Source organism: Coenobita brevimanus, chromosome 1 (genome assembly GCF_032717465.1).
Source record: "Coenobita brevimanus isolate Jiangsu-jjx chromosome 1, ASM3271746v2, whole genome shotgun sequence".
NCBI lineage: Eukaryota > Metazoa > Arthropoda > Malacostraca > Decapoda > Coenobitidae > Coenobita > Coenobita brevimanus.
In genome coordinates, this window is record NC_136954.1 from 37,296,861 (window position 1) to 37,314,887 (window position 18,027).

Here is an 18,027-nt window from a genome sequence, read left to right on the forward strand (position 1 = left end):
GATTTTAGAGGGTCCAAGGTAGGCCAAAACTGGTGTGTTCTCAGTATTTTTTCTTCCCACTCTCCTGATCGTGGTGACTAGTATTCTATTCCAGCAAACGCAAGACAACTTTAAGTAATCTAAGAACAAGTTCAGAGTGAGTCATAGGTGCGTCAGTGTTTGGTGTGTGTGTGTGTGTGTGTGTGTGTGTGTGTGTGTGTGTGTGTGTGTGTGTGTGTGTGTGTGTGTGTGTGTGTGTGTGTGTGTGTGTGATTTCTTCCAAGAAAAACATGCCTCCCTCTCACCAGGAGTTTCACAAATGACTCACAAACTAAGGGCTTGGGAGTACAAAGATAAGAATACAAAATCTTGGCTTCTATGACGGCCAATCAGTCAGGGAGGCAAAACGACCGAAACCATTAACAGCAGCTCGTCCATTTTCCGTGACGGTCGGTGCCGCGGCCTGAACGGAGGAGGTGAATGATCCAAAGTTTATGCCTCTGTTGCCTCTTAACTACCGAAATTCCAAACACACATCTGTCCGCCTGTGCAATATTGGTCTGCAGTTCAGTGCCATGACGTGCGAGACGAAAGATTTCATTCTCTTCAGGGTACGACCAAACTGGACGCGACGAGCGGGGAGACTCGAGCAGGGAGGGATGTGGCGACACGATAAAATTCTCTAAATCTTATGTGGGTGGTCACACTGAATGAGCGGGGAGATTTGTCGCATCGCTCACCCTCCATGCTCGTCGCTACGCAATGCAGCGTGTTCCAAAATGTCGCGCACTGCATAGCGACATCACAAGGCTTAATAGCTTAGACAATGACGTGTCTGTGCCGATGAACAGTTTCTGACTATCTGTCGCGCGCGTGGTTGCCGCATCCTATTTGGACAGGCATCGTGTTGACGCTCACCTGGCCGCTCATCGCTCTACGCTACCTCCCCGCACTTCGCTTCCGGTATAGCCGTACCTTTCACGCACCACCCAGGTTAGTGGAGAGGTTTGCAAAGCGTAGATTACAAGCAACCTCTTCAGTTCCAATGGTTTGCTAAGCTTAGTGAAAGTGAGTGACACCCACAAGACTAGAAGAAAGCGTTTTATAAAATCCCGTCAGTAAAAATGCAGTTAAAGGTTATGCTACCGTATCCCAAATTCTATTTAAAAAAAAGAAGAAGAGTGATTTGTCTACCTGTGCAATGTTAGGCATGACACCTTTTATTCTTGTTACCGCCAAACAATCTCATTCAGTTCTGAGAGACCGTAAGTAGTATAGGAGTAAAATTAATGAAGACTATAGCTATTAAGTTCTCTCCAGTTGGGAAAATCTCATCACCTCTCCAGATGGAAAATTTTTCCACCTCTTCAATTGGAAAATCTCATCACCTCTCCGGTTGGAAAAATATCTCCACCTCTCCAGTTGGAAAAATCTCTCCACCTCTCCGGTCCGAAGTCTCTCGTAACCTACCCAATTCAATCCAATTATTTATATTTAATCAATTAATTTACATATTAATTTATTTTTCTTTCGGCAACCATTACATTATTCTCTTCTCGGCTTGGGGGAAATTTTGAAACAGGATGGGTTAGATAATCGCTATCATTACTTCCTTCATTCATAAAGTTCCTAACTTAAAATAATCTGGTGGTTGCTCGAATAAAAAACAATAAAAACATGACTACACAGTTAGTCTATCTATCTATCTATCTATAGCCCGACGCCCTAATCCCGCAAAGGGTGGCCGCAGACAAAATGCCTCCAAGTCTCTCTGTCACCCACCATTTGACTACCCTCCCCCCAAATCACCCCCCCCTCCCTCATATACCTCTCAACTCCATCCCTCCACCTCATCCTCGGTCTACCTCTCCCTCTCCCTCCCTCCACCTCACCTACATACACCCTCTTAGTCAGTCTTTCATTCTCCATTCTCTTCACATGTCCAAACCACCTCAGTGTATTTCTCCTAATCTTCTCAACCACATCCACATCCACCCCACAGCGTTCCTTCACTTCTTCATTCGTCAACCTGTCCCTCCACGTCACTCCACATGCTCCTCTCAAGTAACTCATTTCCACTGCTCTCACTCTTGACTTGTTCCCCTCTTGCAAGGTCCATGCCTCGCTTCCATACGTCAGGGTAGGGATCACAATACTATCATGCAGTGACTTCTTAACTTCCATACTCACCTCCCTATTTCTCATCACTGCTTTCAGTGTACCAACAACCTTCCTTCCCTGCTGTACCCTTTCACGCACTTCATCCCCCAAAGTTCCATCCTTACTCGTCACACTACCCAAGTACTTGAATACTCACATTCTCCATATCCTCACCATCCACCCTCACTGCACACTCTGTGACTTCATTCCTCTCAAACACCATAACTTTACTTTTGTTTACATTAACTTTCAGCTTCCTCCTCCTACACACTGTCCCAAATTCATTCACCAAACCTTGCAACTCCCATTCATCTTCACTCAACAGTACTGTATCATCAGCAAACAGCAACACCGGGAGCTTCCAAATCTCACCCTCATTCATTAGAGCCACCCCCACATCCACTGCCCTACCCTGCACCTCCTTTACAACCCCATCCATGTATATATTAAACAGCCATGGAGACATCACACAACCCTGTTTCAGTCCCACATTGAGATCAAAGAACTCACTCAGCTCACCATCCACTCGCACCGTAAGCCTAGCTCCCTCGTACATACAGTACTCTTCACAGCACTCAACAATTTCCCCTCTACTCCATATATTCTTAATACCTTCCACATACCTTGCCTATCTATTCTGTCATAAGCTTTCTCCAAGTCCATGAAGGCAGCATACACTTTGCTTCCCTTCTCTAGATACTTCTCCACTAAACATCTTAGAACAAATATCTGATCTACACACCTTTTTCCCTTCCTAAATCCCCCTTGTTCTTCTCCAACTAGCTCCTCTGTCATATGCCTAACCCTATCAATGAGTATTCTACCATATATTTTACCAGTCACACTAAGTAGGCAAATACCCCTATGGTTACCACATACTTCTCTCTCTCCTTTTCCTTTATATAAAGGAACAATTATACCTGATTTCCAGTCCTCTGGAACCCTTCCTTCATCCCAAGCCAATCTACACAACTTCCATATCCACTCCACAACAATCTCACCCCCATACCTAAGCATTTCACCACACACTCCATCAATTCCAGTTAGACTGTTAATAAAATCGTCTGGGGGAAACAAACACAAACTTTATCCTTTTTAGACTAATCTGACCCAAAATTGCCTTCTCTTTACTTTAACTGCTGAGTTGTAACAAAAGATTAACGTTAAAACAAGTGACTAAGTGCTGTCGAAAGGATGCAGAGGTGTACTATTGTCTTTTGTGCCACTGAACTACGTGAAATAAGTTGTAAAAGGACAAAGATATGGGCCACGATAGAGTAAAACCAGTATGGATATTACTCACAAATTTGTCATAATTTCTCTGATTACTTGTAACACAGGCCTGGGTTTGTCTACCTATGCAATATTCGGCTACGGTTCAGTGCAATCATGCTTTGTATAAGTAACCTCACCGACGTTAGTGTCACGCGATATATTTCAGCTTCAGGTACACTTCTCATACTAAGCACAACCCCGTCAATCCCACAGTGTAATTTGTAGCCTATTTTCACTATCACCACATGCTTTTATTCAACCTAGGTTTTACAGGTGTTGCACTGGGGATAATCAATGCGATATCTAATCTCTCTAGTTTAAAAAATGTCTTCGAAGCTACACATTAGTCTATAAACAGCAAGAATAAACTGCTGAAAGTGTTACCTTATGGAAAAGTATAAAATTAAATGAAATAACTCTCAGTGACATTTATTTATCACTCCTGTTACCACCAAACCAAAATATTCGGCTTTGAAGACGCCTCGTTTAGTCAAAATGCAAATAAAAAAGTACTGAATGAATGAAAGAAAATGACAATAAGAATTACGTAAGATTACTACAAGATGTCTGGCCTAAGTTGAGAGTGTGTGACATCCCATGTTGAAAGGAAAGTGATGGGACACGCATCCATCAGGACACAAACACACACACACACACACACACACACACACACACACACACACACACATCCTCTGCCGCCTCCCGAGTGCGTGTGTAAATATAACTGCAACAAGAACCGGTGCCAAGGTACAGAAAACCCGTCCCAGGCAGTCATTTTAGTGCTGACGTATAAACACAACAGGATATCTAGTCAAAGATGTCACACGTCAAATTTGGAGTAAATCGGGTGAAAACTGTCGATATTATGCCCATTTGAAATTTCAGGACCGACCCACCTGACACTGACTCCCCTACCGCTAACTGGGGGATGACCCCCTTTATGTAATGAGGCATGTTATAGGATGCAGATTTGAAAAATACACGAATATGAAAGGAGTCATGGGAAAAAAAAAAATACATTTTTAAAAACATTTTTGGGGCCCACTGCCTGGACCTTGGCCCAATTTGGCCCGAAATTTAACCAGGTGATCGGAGGGTCATAGCTCATCATCCCCGCGATTTTTGTCAAAATCGCACCAGTAGTTTTCGCGTAAAGTTGTTAACAGAGACAGACAGACCGACAGACAGACAAACAAACAAACCGAGTGAAAACAGTACCCGTCCCCGAGCCCCTCGGGGAGAGGACGGGTAATGAAGGCTATATTTAACCCCTCCTTCCAATAAAGTCTCCCACCAGATGAATGTAAACTATACTCCCTTCATCTTAACTTATGGCACATTTTCGCCCTCCTGCAGATTATTTTTCAGATTATTTCACATAGTTTCGCAAAATGACAATACCTCTACCCTACTTCCTTCCTGCAGCATTTGTTTGTCACTAGCATCATATACTGTACTAATTGTTACAGGTCGGCAATGAAGGAGATGAAAAATTTAGACCATGTTAGAGTAAAACGAGTACAGTCTGACGCTAGCGGGAAAAAAAAAAAAAAAAAAAAAGGCATCATCGTCTTCAAGGGCTTAATGGAAACTATTTCAAACTAATTCACTGGATAGACTCGAGAGCGACAGCTAAATTTAGCACGTTCTATGTCACCATTTCCTCGGATTTACAGAATTTTCCAAATACAGATTTCCCTGCGTGTGAAATATTATATGATGGTTCAGCACGATGGCTTCTGTTATTCCTCTTCCCCCCGGACGATTTTACTTAATATTGGGGAAAATTTTCGAAGTGAAAGAGTTAGATATGGACAAGGTTCTTCTAAGTGATTAAAATATCGACGCGAAGATTTGAGAAATTGACAAGGATCTCCCTAAATAAATAAAATCTTGAGATGGAATCAAGAATAATACAAGGCGTATTCTCGTTGATGGGGGTCACTGGAGAGTCACGATCCAAGGGAACGATCGGCAACAACGTCTTCAGGTACTTAATTAAGTGGGAACACGTGTGATAGGAGAGGTGTATATATGTAATTCTTGTCACCGTCTAATGGACATTAGTTCAGAGTCTGGATTAATACAAGTACGTCACTACTGGCTTACCTAGTTATAAATTAGTCTCTCTCTCTCTCTCTCTCTCTCTCTCTCTCCCAGCGTGCCCTACTCACAAGGAACCAGCAGCCTCCCAGGGCCACATATCTTACCCAAACTGTTAAGGCCACCAACTCCATCATAAAGTAAGGCACTGCTATTGTCACGGCGCTAAATCCACACACGCCAGGAGCTCCATTGCCGCCACATTCAATCACACGCACATCAACACCAGAATGTTCCTTTGCTTAGTCATTTGCCTGTCTGTCTCTCTATGTAACTCTCCATATTCCTCTAAAACAACTCCTTAAAACACTGAAGTACCGATTTCATTCTTCAGAAATCATAACACAGTCTGTAGCCAATGCAAGTCTAGATGGTAGGGACAAATCAAGATGGCAACGTCTGAAGGACGCATGGATGAAATACGGTAAGATGTCACTGTACTAAAAAAAAAATGAACGGAGAGGAGGACCAGAAAATAGGAAACCATATTGATTTTACTCTAACTTGGCCCAGATTTTCGTCCATTTTGCAGCTTATTTCACACTACAGTTCAATGGCAAAAAAAGACAATACTACATCTCTACATCCTTTCCATTGCACTTCTTCTTGACTAGCATCATGTTCCAGTGATAATTTAGTGTTACAACTCAGCGTTCAAGTTAGAGATGGCAATGTTTGACAAAGTAAGAGCAGAAAAGGGTATAGAAGTTGCTTGTATTATTCCACCACGTCATCCTTATTTTATTTTGGCATCTGAAAGCCGTTGCTGTACGTGTATTTTGATAGAGAATCGTGTGAAGGTAACAAGACCAAATTGAAATAAAAGCCTTCGTACTGAGCGAGGGGAAGCAATGAGAATATCGATACTGATCACTGCAACTCAAAAAATCGCACCGCACACGCCTGCAATGTCATGATTTTGTTATTGAAGGAGCAAACTCAAATAAAGGAGGCATCGTACTAACGATAATTAATGCTGACAATGCACTTCATCATTTTACCTTCATCAATATCGAAATTAGCCATCGCATACCGTACACACATAGGTCTATATGTTTACATGTACTGTTAAAAAAATACCGGTTCATAAACAAGTAAAAATTCATCATAACCACCATTATCTTTTTCATTACCATCACCTCCATCACTACCATCATCATCAGCAGCAGCAGCAGCATCACCAGCACAACCACCACCACCATCATCATCATTAACATCACCATCACCACAACCACCACCACGAACATCATCATCATTATCATCTCCATCACCACCACCGTCACTATCATCATCATCATCATCATCATCCTGCCTCTTTTCCCCCATCCATAGGTGGGGTCAGGTAAGGACCAGAAAGGAAATAAAAACTGGTAGTGGATGATCCTATGAACAGCATGGCCAATGAAATGGGCCACACACTCATTCACTGGCAGCCCATGGAATCCTGACTCCACCTTACAAACACACCTTCCACACGTAGCTTAACAATGATCTATCAGAGAATTACATGACAGTCAAGAAGGGATGACGAACATTAAATTAAAAAAAGAAGTAAATATTGATAGACAGGTACCGTAGATACATAGACAGATACAGATAGACAGACAGATATAGATGTGCAAAGAAAATTACAACTATATACAAACATACGGCACATACATATGATGCATACATATACACAAATGAACGTCAAAGAAAGAAATACAGGTAGGTTGTTAGATATATCGTTACAGATAGATAATACTGTCTTGACGGATGCAGACAGAAAATTACAAACATACATACATACATACATACATACATACAGCACATACATACACACACATACAGCACATACATACACACACATACAGCACATACACACATACGGATACATACATATAAACACAGGCAATAACAAGCATACACACTCGGGCACACAAAACTCACTGGGCAAACACAAACACAAACACGGCTAATAATCAGGCTTGGCAATGGCACAGCCGAGGAAAGCCTAAGTGCCGCAATAAACATCGCTTTATGCTGGGAAAAAAAATATGGCGGTGTTTTTTCATAAACATAAGAGCAATTAAGCCGTGAATTTCCTTGCCAGAGTTTCCTTTCTTCTCGCCTCTCCAATCCTTAATTTCAACCCTTTCAATTCAAAGACGACTTTACTACATTAAATCCTTGCTGTCACTAGGCAATTTTATCCAGCTGAGAGAAAATAAAACGCAAAAAAGGGCTTATTTTTTTGTCGCGATATAGGCTATACTCATTCTGCTAATGGCATGACCGAGATTTTTGCATTTTGACTGCATAAAGACATATTTTCTTTTGTACAAAAATCATCGTCATCATCATCATCATCACCGTCGTCGTCGCCCTCATCCATCCTTTGGAGTCGTAAGGATCCCCACAATAAAATTAAAAAAAACACAAAAGTACAAGAAAGTATCATCATTCTTAGTACATACTGTATAAACACTTTTTCACTTTAAGATACAAATCATCACCATCATCATCACTTCTGGGTGAGAATAATTAGAGATGGGATACGGAGCACATACGGTACCGTAAGACTAAGGCAAACTATCAAAATTTCCGTGCACATTTATAGTAAGTGGGGGTGCAAATCATGCACTCCCTTAATACAGTGTTACCTTCAAAAAAAGAACTAATGCTACAATTTTTAATATATATATATATATATATATATATATATATATATATATATATATATATATATATATAATAATATATATATATATATATATATATATATATATATATATATATATATATATATATATATATCATCATCAGCCGTTTGAGTATCCACTGCAGGACCGGCCTATCTCGATCGAAGTCGGGACGATACAGCCAATGTATCTCTACCAAGTGGCTTAGGCTGTCTGGTAGAGATTGTATGTAGGGTGAGAAATGCTTGTAAGTGTAATTGTAGTGTTGGAGTGGCTTTGGATGTGTGTGTTGTCTGTGAACCAAGTGTAATCGGCCCGCGCAAGCCGATGGGTGCAAGTGTTAGGACTACATAATTATTATAATTGCAAATCATACTAGATAGATAGATAAATAGATAGATAGAGAGACAGAAGCATTTGGTGGGGAAGCTACTACAAGATATAAAAGCCGCTCGACCACAAGTCTAAAATATACTTCTCTACAAGTAACTACAAAGCCTTTATGACATTTGGTAGCAGCGAACGTATACGAACCTCGTCTACGAATCAACATTAAATTCCTACAAAATATCAAGATTGAAAACAAGAATATCTCTCTCAACCAACAACATAACCTGCTCCTGACGCTTATCTCCATCCAGCCCCCTCCGTCTCCCAGATCATCATGCTGATGCAGAGGTCAAGAGATCACACGACGCCTTGCAAGTAGCTTAACGACAAACCAGCAAATCTACGGACATCGTCTCCGAATTAAAAGCAAATTTCTACAAAAGCAACCGAGACTCTACAAGATTAGCTTCAGTTCTACATTGAATCCTACAAAATACAGCCTACAGCGCAAATAGTCTACAAGTCTACGACGAATCAGCGAACTACAGCCATCTACAATCAACTACAATTAACAACTCTACGTCGTCTGTATAATCTTCTACACGCACCTACAAGTAGCGGCAGTCTTCATCCCACAACGAGTAAATCACTAGAGAAAAGGACCGAGAAAACATCGACATAGAAAAACGGAACAAACAAACGAAGAGTGAGACACGACTCATAACTCATCTTACTCACTCATCTTCACTCAAGTTACTCATCGCTACTCATTCACTCACCACAGCTACCAGTGTGGGAAGTTGAGGTCATCATGCGTGCTTGCTGAACAGACGCCACGTCAGTCAACACACCACCTGCACCACCACTCACACCATTCTCACCACAGTAAAAATTAGTGAGTTACATAGTTACTTCATTCATACAATACACAGTGATAGACAATAAGCTTCTGCACAAACATATAAAACGTGTTGTATAGTTACAGCTTAAATACACATACTTACTTCAGTTATCTGCATAACTCAAACACTAAATTATCACCAACGATAAATATTCTACACTGTATATATTCATTCATTTATTATAACATTTATTTACTACCAACGAGTGTTACCATTTATACCTACATAAAATACGTGTTTCATACATACAACTATACATCATTATATCTACAAAGTGATAAAGAAAATATCCAATCACAGTTACTCAGTGAGCGATTAAAAGAACTGTATTAAACATTTATTAATTAAAGCTACCTAGTGGAAACAGATAAATTAACTTACAAGGAAAAAAAAAAAAATGGCCAACACAAATGCCGTTAGCAAGAGTGAACATCTTCAACACAATCGTGAAGACAATGATTTCCACACAGTGCTGACACACTTATTACTCACGATAGGTACAGGTGAACAACAGATCAGTGTGTATAGTTAATACTGTATATAGTATATATATTTTTTATATAAAATAACAAAATATGGGACTATATAATATCATTTTATAGTATCTGTGCAATATAAACTAAACTTTAAAAAAGTATCCCAAGAAAATTAGTCAGCAATTATGTAACCATGAACAAAATGGAAAAAGCGTACACAAGCAAAGAGAAACAAACTATGGAAAATCAATACATACAAAAAAAAAAGAAAGAAAGAAAGAAGAGTGAGAAGGAAAAAAGAGAAATAGAGTAAGATCACATAACAAACAAATGAAAATAAGTGTAAGTGTTACTACATATGCCAAAATACCACATAAACTACAAACAAAAAAGCAAATTGTGTCTCCACAAACAAGTGGCATGACACATCATCACTATCATCGACCGCAGCATATGTTAGGACTGCAGTTATAACAATTATGTTACTCCATATTATAATCATGTAACTACAAACGATATGTAACAATTATGTAACGACAAACGATTGCATTATGTTACACTAACTACAATTATGTACCTACAAACGATATGTAACAATTATGTAACGACAAACGATTGCATTATGTTACACTTTGCCAATTATGTAACAGTTGCATTAACAAGATGTAACTTTTATGTAACTTTAACTACAATTATGTACCTACAAACGATATGTAACAATTATGTAACGACAAACGATTGCATTATGTTACACTAACTACAATTATGTACCTACAAACGATATGTAACAATTATGTAACGACAAACGATTGCATTATGTTACACTTTGCCAATTATGTAACAGTTGCATTAACAAGATGTAACTTTTATGTAACTTTAACTACAATTATGTACCTACAAACGATATGTAACAATTATGTAACGACAAAACAGTTGCATTAACAAGATGTAACTTTCATGTAACTTTAACTACAATTATATGGCCAAGACACTTATGTAAGAGTTGCATTAACAAAATGTAACTACAATTATAAGGCCAAGACACTTATGTAAGAGTTGCATTAACAAAATGTAACTACAATTATAAGGCCAACACAATTATGCATTAACACAATATTTTGTAACAATTCATAAAATGTTACAATTATGTTGTACCACAATGTTAGTACAATATTATAAGTCATACAATTATAGCACAATTCTGTATTACCAGTATCATCATACAAGTTAGGTGAAATATTAGACATTACTAAAGTGATAACTCAAATATGTAATGTATAACCTAGCAGTATTACCATTGCACAATTATATGCGTAATATTACTGAATAATCACTATTTACTATGAATAATATATGTATACAATATTCATACAATTATATTACTTTACAATATTATGTATTTCACTTAATTAGCTTATAAGTTCATTATAATGTATATATAATATATATTAATATGTTATGACTATTAAATGTCGATGGTACGCCATTTTCGCGCGACCGAGCAGATGTTAGGACTACATAATTATTATAATTGCAAATCATACTAGATAGATAGATAAATAGATAGATAGAGAGACAGATAGAAGCAGGGAGTCAGATGATGAGAAGGTGTTGTGTCTGCGAGAATCGAGCAGTGCTAAACATGCTTACACTGAGGAAAGCTGACGACAGCGGCCAGTAAGGAGATGATGCAGTTAGCTGTCAGCAGTCCTCTCGTGAACAAAGACCTAGTCCATCCACGAGGAACACACGTGACACCCCTGCTACACCAGAATTTAGGAAAGAGAGCTCAGACGGAGATTAGCCACAGAAGAGGCAACAGAGGAGTAGACAGGCCTCAGAAGAGACAGGTCACGGGAGAAGGGCTTAGCGATTTGAGAGAGAGAGACAGATAGCGAGACAGGGAGGTAGCTACCCGGGACTTATACTCGTTCCGTGTGAGAGACTTGTTAATATTTCCAAGACAAATAAAAATAGTCCCATACTATTCTTTACCTCTCCTGTTACTACATGACAAATGGGAAAGAAGATTAGCTACTTACGAAGCTACTCAAGTATAACAACCGCTCGTCCATAAGTCTAATATATATATAACTTCTCTACAAGTAACTACAAAATCTTTATGACACAAGCATACTTTAGAGTAAGCGACACTGGTTCAGCCACAGCACCCCTTGTGTCCGCCAATGCAGTATGTGGCCGGGTGAACACTCCCAAAGTTTACTTCCCTGGCGGGGCGCGAACCCTGGTCCACCCATGTACGAAACGCACACTCTACCACTGTACCACAGAGGTGTATATATATATATATATATATATATATATATATATATATATATATATATATCGGTATATATATATATATCCCATTGGAGCCCAGTGTCCAGAGTATTGGACAGAAGTGGGATTTTTCAAGTCTTTATAAAGTAGGGAACCCCCGGATAGGGACCTATGAGCTTCGCGACTATGAGCCGATAGGCGGAGGGCGGTACGCTTAGTACCCTCCCAGTGCCATGCCTCGCCCAGTACCCCTGGGATCCAGTGGGATATATATTTGTAATTTATGCTGGTAACCATATAACCTGGACGCCTGGGGGTTTGGGGATCTACGGTGCTCCATCATCATCATCACCCTCATCATCATCACTGAACTGGGTATGGCATCACTCGGAGGTCCGTAGTACAGATGGCATTATAGACTTCTTAACATGCTTTTCTTGGCGATTTATTATACATATTAAATCCTAACATTCTCTTTAATGTTATATATTTCAAGTGTGAATATAATTTTGTAGTACCGTATAGGAGAATAGAAAGATGTAATATGCAAAACCAATCGCAAAGAAAAATGTGTTACGAAGATTCCTATGCTAACTAAAACATAACCCAAAAACAGAGAGAGCGAGAGAGAGAGAGAGAGAGAGAGAGAGAGAGAGAGAGAGAGAGAGAGAGAAACTGGCTGTTACTCAATACCAGCCAAGTGAAACTATTTTTTTTTTTTACAAGCACTCTCCCATCTGCATAAATAAACCAGCCCTTGCACTGAGGTGGATCTCTTAAGTTGATTAAAAGCCATATTTTCTTAAGATCAATGAACAGTACCAACATCACCGTACTGAACAGATTAAATGCTTTTTGTTTAGAAATATTACAGTGCTTATCAAATCCATAGCCAGATGTCTTAATCCCAGAGGAAGAGGCCACAAACTTTTCGCCTCCATGTCACCCTACCTTCTGCAACCTGGCTGCCCTCCCTCCAACTCATCCTCATTCACATCTCCACTAGGCTGCCCTCCCTCCAACTAATCCTCATTCACATCTTCACTAGGCTGCCCTCCCTCCAACTTACCCTCTTTCACATCTCCACTAAACTGCCCTCCCCCCAGCTCACTGTCATTCACATCTCCACTAGGCTGCCCTCCCTCCAACTCACAACACCCTCACTCACGTCTCCTCTCTCTCTCTCTCTCTCTCTCCAACTCATCCTCATTCACATCTCCACTCCTTCACCTCATCCTTGTCTAATGGTATAAAAACCCTCCTCTTGACTGTCTTCTCTTGCCTATAAACTTCAAATGAAACCCTGTCGCAGAATTCTTTGACCAGCATGCAAACTTTTGAGACAAGACTAAAAATGCTGATACTTTTTTTTTTTTTACTTAAGCTGTAACTTTTTGAGAGCTTTCTTTGCCTCAGAGATAAAACAGTGGTTGGTTGGTTCGGAGGAGGAGGAGGGAGAATACGAAAATGAACAAAAACAGCAAGAAAAATGGACAAAACTTGGACACAAAAAAAGAGCCACGAAACGAGGACACACGAAATGACAGGTTGCCTACATAAAAAATAAATAAATATGGGGACACAAAAGGGAACGAAGCACAGGCTAGGAGGAAAAAAAAAAAGTGAGGCGACGGGAAACGAGAAACTTGTGGGAAAAAAAAAAGTGACAAAAAGGTGGCTAAAAAGTTGAGGATGAATAGACAGAAATGGGGAAAATGGACAAAAATGCCAAACTGGGACAAGATGAATGTAAGGAAAAATAGGAATGGAGAAATAAAACAATGGTAGAAAACACGATAATGAGATACAATATGAAGAGAAGGAAGAGCACAGAGAGAGAGAGAGAGAGAGAGAGAGAGAGAGAGAGAGAGAACCATAACAGCATTGAAAAAAATGACTAAAACAAAAATAAAACTTTGGCAATAAATTCTTCCTCACTCCTAACACTCCCCCCACCTCTCTCTCTCTCTCTCTCTCTCTGATAGCAACAAAAAAAAAAAAAAGGAAAAAAGAAGGAAAATATACTAGGATTAAGAACGGTGATATAAATGACACATGACTGGAAAAAGTATATCACAAAAATAACTGAAAAGGAATGGGTGGAGTGTCAGCTGGAAGGGAAGAGGAATGCATGAAAAAGGAAAAAGCAGAGATATATGCTAAAAATCAAAACAGTAGAACAAAACAGGAAGAACAGCTCCAAACAATGATCATTTGAGAAAGCAAGAAAAAAATGGTATAAGATAGGAAAACAAAAGCCAAAAATATATGATGGAAAAATACCCACCACTGAAATACTGCATATGGAATCAAAACAAGATATGAAAACAAGAAATTACAATAAAAAAAATAACAGAAGGAAAAAGAAAAGAGTTGACGTAAATCGCGGGGAAGAAAATGGAAAAAATAAAGAATGGTACTGACAAGAACCAAAACAAACGTTCAAAACAAGAAATAAAAAAAAAATGAATAAATAACAGGAAGAGAAAGTAAAGGGTTAACCTAGGCGGAAGGGATGAAAATGAAATAAATGAAGACAGAGAAAGGTGCAGACAGCCACCAAAGCAAAAGAACAAACATAAAAACACAGCTCCTGGAAATCTCACTCAAGAATGCAAGGACAGAGGAAGACGAGTCAATAGTTAAACGGTGGGCAAACGGAAAAGGAAAAAACAAAGACACACAGAGTAATTAACTGTGACCAAAACAAAAGAACAGAAAAGGAAAAAAATCTCCAAGCAATCTCACCCACAAGGAAAAAAGAACAAGAGGGCGGCAAGGTGAATGGAGAAGAGGAAGGTATAAAGAACTGAGAATAAAGAAGAGGCTGAGAGCACGGATGATAAAAGAATCAGGAAGACATTCAATAAAAGCAGAGGTGAAGGGAGAGCGGGTAAACGAGACAGAGGAGAAAGAGGACGTAAGAAGTATGTATGACTCAGAGGAACGATGGTAGGGAAGAAGGAAGGGGGAATGGGAGTTGTAAGAGGAAAGGAAAAGCAGAGGAAAGGAAAATAGAACGATAGATGAGAAAAGGAATGAGTAAAGGAGAGTGAGAGTAGGAGACAAGGAGGGAGAGAGGTTGGGTAGCTAGAAGGAAGGAGACGAAGGAAGTGGAAGAAAGCAAGGAGCTGAGTGGGAGGGAGGGAGGGAAGATACTACAACCTACAAGCGAAAGAGAACGCAAGGAGGAAGAGAGACGGGAGGAATCTTTCAAGATGTAGGAAAGGAGAGGGAGAAGGATGGAAAGTGCGGTAGGAGCAGGCTGCTAGAGAGAGAGAAGAATGGAAAGTGCGGTAGGAGCAGGCTGCTAGAGAGAGAGAAGAATGGAAAGTGCGGTAGGAGCAGGCTGCTAGAGAGAGAGAAGGAAAAGAGTAAAGCAGAGTTGAGAGAGGAGTGCAAGAAAGAAGGCTGGCTGAAGATGTAAATAAGAAAGAGAATGGTACAGAGAAGGGCAATGAAGTCAAGTATAGGTCAGGGAGGAGGAAGGAAAAGGTAAATATTATAAATTGTTAAAATCCAAGCGCAAATTTCGGACTCATTACTGACATGACGCCACTCTGGAATATTAAACTGGCCACCCTTGCCTTCGATGGACTAAATAGCCTAGCCCTGGGCCCCTACCCACCTTCAGGGGGCAGCAGAGAATTGGATGATGGGTGGATGATCCAAGGTAGAAAAAGAAAAAAAAATTGGTTTAAATTTGTGCTTCAAATAAAAATTCACATGATTCATTTCTCATTTATTTCATTTTATTTACGACCGTGCTATGTAGACGCTCCTATTATAGTGCTGCTGCTAGACTATTTTAAAATTATATCTTGTAGGGAAGAGATTATGATAATCGTACCTAACCCCTCCAATCTAAAAAATTTCTGAAGTAAAAATTGTCGTATGCAAACAACAAAATTTAAAATGCCATCGGACTGAAGTGGGGAAAACTGCCTGGGCGTACTTATGTAGAGACAACCCCCTCACAGGACTTAATAAAAGAATATTTCTTTGTACCATACATTTCAAATTTCGAAGCATAGAACTTTTGCTAAACACAGAGATGCTTTTTAGCTCTATAAATGAGCAAACGCCATTAAAAGATAAATTGGCGATACAGTCCGCCAAAAACTCTACTCCGCTGACAGTTCTGCATGCAGGATACAGCACAGTTCACATCTAGTAGTTAACTCCGACCAACTGGCCGGAAATGTTGCCAGCCTTTCAGAAAACTGATCGTAACATATTTCAGGATATACTCGTTAACTGTTTATATACACCTGGTACATCGTTTAACTGTTTCAATATACCTCCCATATTAATCATCAAGCACTACGTAACAACTATAATTATACCGATGCAGCCATGAGAGGACTAATTGGAGTAATACTTTGAATTCTTCGTACGTCTGGCAAGGAAGAAAACCAGCGTGGAAAAACACTCCAGAACCCAAGACGTCCCGCATATGCCAATCCAGTACCTGACTCTCCTTAAAGCATTATCAACAAGAAATACCCTGTCTTACACCAATTAAACAATTTTATATCTTAATGACCAAGCTCTGAAAAGAAACACGAGAAAAACACACTTTATTTCCTCAGTATTAATCAAAAACTGTAATGATTTTTTTTTTTTTTTTTTTTTAATGAAGGAGTCAGAGGCTACAGGTACGCAAACTTGTTCCCCGACAAAAAAAAAAAAAAAAAAAAAAAAAATCAAGATATAGGATGTCATTCAGCAAATATTTAATCAATATTACTACCATTCAAGCATGCAGTACAGGTATTAAAATTTTGGCAGCCAGTACTGTTTATATAATTTGCTTAACCAGTTCGATCCCAACAATGATCTCCATACGATTTTAACCTGGGAAATCTCACGTGGTAAAATGGTACTCTAATTCACAACAAAAGGTCTCCGTACGCTACATAAAAATCGTCTGGTAGTAACAAACATACAACTAAAATTGACGTTACCAGAATTAACATTAAAATCTCCAAAACACGCACCTGAGGACGGCAGATGGTTGGGTCCTTCAGACGCCTGCTCAGGTTATTTCCTCGTAATCTCCTCCACATTTCATTAATATTTTACGCCATTCTTACATGCGTTTCTCTAGGCCATCGCAACAAGTCAGTCACAGCATTCTGAGCGTAACAGGGTGAAGTTTTGCGCGACGTAGGCGGTATTTTACTAATAACCACACGAGAACACATGCCAATAACCACCGTTCCATCTTGACTGACGCCGCGATGGGGGGAGGGAGAACAGCAAGGTCATAGATAAACCACACGAGCGTTTAAATAGTACGATAATCTTTTTCTTCGACGCTATGCAAAGTTTTATTGCACCATTAACTGCGCATGTGTTACATACAGGACATAAATAGTGTATACTAAGCGTAGAAATGTATACCGTAACATATGCGAGTGATGTATTAGAAGTGGAGAGGAAATAAGACGGGGGTAGCTAAACTGAGAGTTTTAAAAACATATTATCTTCGACCATGAAGATTACTGCATGATTTTTAAAAACAGTAACACTAAAATAATATATATGAGCACTGCATGTATCATAAGCGTGGAAATATTAGATGAATTCGCAACAATAATTATGTCTTGCCTGGGCTCGGTGTACAGGAGGCGGAAGAAATGCACAAATTCAAATGAGTAGTTAAACTTCTCAATACTCGTGACTATAATGGCTACGTGATGGGATACGACATGACAATATGCTGAAATATTATACAGTACACAAGGCCCACGACCTGTGTAACAAATATGCAAATGTGAAATGAGGTGAATAAGAAAAAAAAAAAGGGGGGGGGGACTGGGAAACGAGTTGCTTCGG